Below are 6,000 nucleotides of genomic sequence, written 5' to 3' on the forward strand. Positions count from 1 at the left end.
AACGTTTCATTATGTTTCTTGCAGTACCTTACAGTCATGGGCAAAGTTTTAGTTAATTTTTTAATGCAAAAAACAAATATATATATTTTATTAATTTTATTTTTATGGGGTGAAGGAAGCCTCGGAGACGAAAGTGGTGCAAGTAAAAAAGTTGTAATTTATTGTTAAGCAAAACTTTGTCGAAGACCGCAATTAGCTATCTTCAACCGTTTGCCCGTTAGAGCCGAAAAACTGTTTCCCTTTAGGTCACGAACAAATCGATTACATCAGCATGTCGGCAGATGATGCACATTCGATTTCTGAAACAAAAAAAATTACTGAAAAATTCTATATTTGGACTTAGAATTTTTTTTTCGTGATGCCTGAGCGCATCAAAACTTATTTTATATTGGACGCAAGAACGGTGATTGTTGGAGCCAGCGATGGCCTAACGTGTATAGTTTGCTATTTTCAGAAGGAAGGAACGGAATCGACACGCGACGACATCGCGCCGCATAGAAGACCCCGCCGCATGCATGCATGGAAGAGCGTGTGCGCAAATTGGACGGAGCACGCACAGCCAGCCGACTGAGACTGCATCGTACCAGCGCTGTGGACATACTGCTGAACAGACACGCGCGATAGATTCAGGAAGTCAAGCTGGCTAAGGAAAGAAAGAAAGAAGAGATGAGACAGAGAAGAGGCGCGAACGGTGACCGAGCCACGGGTGCACGACCACCAACGCAGAAGTCAATGCGAAGCAATCGCGGGGCGTGGCTGGTCAAAGCTTACGCTCCGAGCTTTTTTCCAAAGCTTTGCCAATTCCTACAGGGCATGAAGGCAGAACCAAAATGGGGCCAGCTAAAAGGCCACTTTTTCACTATGGTGAGAAAGCTTTCACCAGTGAGATTTTGTGGCACTGGGAGTGTCTTATGACGTCGTAGTCTTCGCGGCGGAACCCTATACGCCGCAGTCGTGTACGATGTTCGCGTCTGCCTTGATGCGTCATCGCAGTCGACACTAATAAAAGCATAAATTGTTCGAGCAACGTGTGAGTATTCAGATTCTGGTGATTCCAACATTTGATGAACTTTGGTGGCTTCCATGACTATTGCTTCCTTTGAATGGGGTTTTCCCTGTTGCGTCACATCACAAGACTTTTATTTCGTTTATAATCAAAATAATAAATAAATGATCAAATCGATTATGCCAACCATGCACAGTTACACTCGTCCCGTGCATGATCTTGCATATCTTTGATGTTGGGTGCTTCCGTAAAAAAATTCAAAACATGTAACAGCTATATACAGTAGCCACATTCCACAAAAAAGTTCTTCAGCATTGATAAGCGTGAGATCGGAGATAGATAAGAGAAGAAAGCTTGAGAGAAGAGGTAGAAGATACACGGTCATACCGCCGGGCGTGCGTTCTCGCAAAGGAACGATCGAAACAGCGAAGACGACAGCACGCGGCCCATCTGCAGGGTAAAATAATAATAACTGTAATATAGCGACCCTCTAACCTCCCATTTTCCGCTCGCTCCGAGGTACCGAGCATAAAAATCAAGACCTCTACGCTCGATGCTGGCTTGACATAGGCGGTTTGAAAAGAGAGGGAAAGAGAAGGTGAGAGAGAGTGAGTAGTGAGAGTAAAAAAGACATACACACACACACACACACCAGAAGCTCACAACATCCCAACTGGCCGCTGGAATGGGGCCACCGTACACAATATTTCCCTCGTCACCAGTTAAAAAAAAACAACTCCTCCCCTCAGGCCCTTCGCTGTCGTCATCATTCTCGTGGCCATTTTCATCCCTCTACCCCCTTCTGCCCCCGCACCAGATGCCCGTAAATCCGCAGAGCCGTACCTCTGGCACGGCACATAACGCGTTTTGGCCCGTGAAGCAACTCGCAGCAACACGGGCCAGCGTTGAAGCGCTGGAGAAACTGTTTTTCAGCTCTTTTTTCTTCTTACGCTTCTAAGCATTATGTTGCACCGGGCCGGGGTTCAGGCGTACAGCTTCGTGCTCCGCTATGTTGCATGCTCTAACAACAACCCATTCATCCGTCCCACCCCTTCCCACCCTCGAAACCGGTCCACCAGCCGATTGCTTTCCCTTTGGTTTACAACACCCCATAATGAAGCTCCCCACTGCAGCTTCGGAATCATTAAATCTCCACCTCGAGCGGTGGATGGTGTGCGGTGGTGTTAGTGTGCAACATATGAGAATGTTTTATTTTTATTCGTATGTTTTTTGCTACTTTGATCTATGCTTACAACTATCAGTAACATCGCCCTGTAACGGTACTAGCACGGCGAGTTTGGTAGAAACGTAACGCATCGGGTGACATTATCGTGCAGTCCTTTGTTTACGTTACCGAATGCACATGAGAGTTGATGGTAAGCGGTGTAGATTGCAGCCAATTAAAAGTCACTTGTATCAACTTACCATATGTTGGCATTTATTATAATTTAAGAGAAAAAAGCATCAAAAACATTCAGAATTAAACCCCCAAGAATGTCGGTAGTAACGCATGGTGACGCTACCTCTAACGGCGAAATCCCAACATGGCGACTACCACCCTTAAACCCGAACCAAACCATTCGCACCGGGGGAGGGGATGTAAGAAGCACCACTACTATACTGCCGCACCGCTCTCCCCCAGCAACCACCCTCCTGTGGAACCATTAAAACAACCGAACACAACCATTTTCGGAACCGGCTTTCGCTTCCGAACGGCCGAGGGGGTGTAGAGCACGAGGGGTAGTATTTGGGGCACGCGCGCTCTGCAACACGAAAACCGCGAGAAGGAAAGAGAGAGAAGACGCGAAAAGTGCAGCGAACGAGAGTGGGGGGGAAAAGAAGAGCGTTACACGCGAGAGGCAGGCAAAGAAGGATATCGAGCGACCATTGGATATCAAGGCCCCTCCTTCCTTGCGTCCTTCGATACTAAAAAGAACCCCTCTTCTCCTTCCGTCCCTTTAGTGTACCATTCTTTTGACAGCGTGTGTGTGTGTGCCAAACCGGCAGCCGGTTTGGTTGTGTGCGAGGTGTTTTTGTTACTTCATGCGAAAAATGCGCATGCGCTCGTATTTTGCGGTAGGTCACTTTTTGTTTTGCACACCTCTCGCTCCGCCGGCTTCGGGTGCGTGTTTCGTGCTCGCTCTCGCACACGCCAGGCAAGGGGTGAGGGGGGATAGGTCGTCAACGGGTTTGCCACCATTGCCAAAGGCATCCTTTTTGAGTTTTCTTCGATCCGGTTGCGTTCGATTCGCAACCAAACTTCCAGTTTTCCGGCAGCCTTTTCCGACCCGGCTGATCGTTCCAGTTTTCTCTTTAAAAAAAGGAAAATTCTTATCATCTATCACGCATTTTATTTCGATCTCCGAATGTGTTGTAAATTTGTTGACCCACGATCGTGTTCATATGGCGTCAACATCGATTAGCGTTTAATATTGTACATGTGGCTCGGTCGAGCTAACGGCCTGTTTTGTTGCTTTTTGCTGGCGTTTTACACTTTTCTCCGAATCGCAAAAAATATCACATACACATTTGTTTTTTTCCCTTCTCCGTGGCCTCATTTCAAAGTGCGCGACTGTTTTGACGATGCGCACATTTTCGCGCAAACCGCGTTATCAGGCTCCTATCTACGGTTAAAAGGAAAAATAATAAACTCAGTTTTTTGCCTCCCATCCACCTGAAAGCTGATTAAAGTTGTGTCTGGGCGACTCACAGGGAGGAGGGTTTTTGTTTTTTTGTAACTTAGCTACATTTTTTTCTCTCCTATTTTTTTCCATCATTATATGCCCCCGTAAGATTTGCAATGTGCGTAATGTGGCCAACGAAGCTCGTAAAAAGTGGCCGATGTGGCAGGAAAAGGCAACTGAGACGTGAAGAAAATTAAGTATTCTTCAGCTTTTCACGTCGGACGAAAACTTTCGCACAGCAAAAACGTGACAGGGAGGGATTGCACAATCAAATCAACTAGTTTTGCCGGCAAACTTTAAACAAGCGATTGACACAAAAATAAATAAAAACCTTGAAACCGCACAATGCCGTGCCATAAAACATTTGGAGCACTGCAAGATGAAAAAGCAGGGGGGAAAAATAGAGAAAAATTTACTACAAATCAAACAACACTGCCGCACAATTTTATGAGCCATTTCAACAGGTGTTTCACGCCGCAGAAGGTTTATTTTACCACCGACGAGCAAATAAATAAATAACCGAGGTACAAATATGTCCAATAAAGTTTACCCATCCATGAACTCGGTGGGGTTTGTTTTTTTCATTTTTATTTTCAATAAATCGGTGGCCGACAAGAGTAGCCGAAAGAGGTGTGGAAAGCCCACTGAAAATTGGGTTTAAAAAATAGATAAATTATCCAACCGACTAGCCGGAGATTTTCCGGTGCTTCGTTGAATCGTTTTCCGCACCAATTCCAAAATGTAAGACTCGTCTAAAATGGTTTGTGAATTCAACGTACCCCAAGGGTCGGATAGCTTTCCAACCATAGCGGGCGCATAGTTAAACAATAGAAAATATCCTAAGTTCTACATTTCATCTGGAATATGATCCGATTGCTTTTACTTCCGTGTTTTTATACTAATTCGCTCCTCTCCGTTTCTCTGATCCAAGAGATTGATACTTTCACGTTGTAATTTCGATGTCTCTTCCCTCAAAAATCCGATCGCAACATAAAGGCATAATCTCGCGGCCAAACATTCGGCCACCGGGTGCAGGTTCGAAAGCGAAAAGTGTGAAAGCCCACCCCCTCGCAGCCGCTCCCCATTTGTCCCTCCCCCCCTTGGCCACGAGTGTCACTTTGTTATGCGGTTTTTATTTCTGTTCCTTTTCCTATCCGACTAGAGGTACCTTGGAAAACAAAAGTCCCACACAAACGTCCGCCATCAGCAAGCAACCAACACCGAGACCAACATTAACGCCATCGAGTGGGGTGCGGCTAACTCTACAGCACGATCGAGGTAACGGCGTTGGAGGATGTATGAAAAAAAATCTCTGCTCTTGTAAAGAAATGTTGGTGGAACCTTTTCCACCCCGAACAGCATGCGGTGGGGAAGGAAAATCTTGTTACAACCGTGAAACAATAGACAAACGTGAAGTGAAGCAAAAAGTAGAGTGGCCGCCCGTCCCAAAGGTAAGGGAAGGCAAGAAGTGTACACGAACACAACGAGCCGGCGAGGGAAAGGAGGCTGTGTAGCCGCGGGCCCCGAATGGGTTCCGGTAGCTCCACCGAATTGAGGTTATGATCAAGCGCGTTTCGAAACCAATAGTAAACGGGATGGACGAGCGAGGAAAAAGAAGCAAAAACCCGAGCTCCAAACGATTACGGCATACGATGAAATGGAAAGAAAAAGAAAGTGCCAACCACGATCGTCGGGGTTTAGGAGCGAACTGTTTCGAGTAGGGGAGCTCCATTTTACTTTTATCTTTTTTTTTCTCCTCCTCTATCGGGCAATTTTTCCATCGGCAAAGGTAAACCCGGGCCGGGTAGGCTTTCCAACGACAGTTCTTGGAGGAAAGAAACACGAAAAGAGAAGAAAATAAATGTTGCAACATTGTTAGCTACAGCTGGGGAAATTTTTCCAGCATGATCAGAGCGATCAATGATTGCGCCCAATTACAACTCCCCGGAGCCCCATTACTGGTTCGTTCGTGGGTAAGATTTTTATCGGGAATCTTTCGAGTTGGAATGTAGCGAAACAGAAGGGATGGCCAAGGTTTAATTGTAAATGTGACAGTAGTTTGGGGCGAAAGAAAAAAGGACGAAGAAATGTTCTGAAAGAGGTAACGAGGCTTGTTACGAAGAGTACCATTCAATTTCGATCGTGCCGTTTCCCATACCGAGCAAATAATAAATTGAATAAAATGAAATCAAATGTGACTCGCGCCTTAAACTTAAACGAGTCGTACCGGGAGGCACGCGAGCTGTGATTAGATGCGCCACCGAGCGAACCCCTCATTCGGAGGGTAGGTTCCAACGAAACCTCTGCTGC

This window comes from Anopheles coustani, chromosome 3 (assembly GCF_943734705.1).
Source record: "Anopheles coustani chromosome 3, idAnoCousDA_361_x.2, whole genome shotgun sequence".
NCBI classification, from domain to species: Eukaryota; Metazoa; Arthropoda; class Insecta; order Diptera; family Culicidae; genus Anopheles; species Anopheles coustani.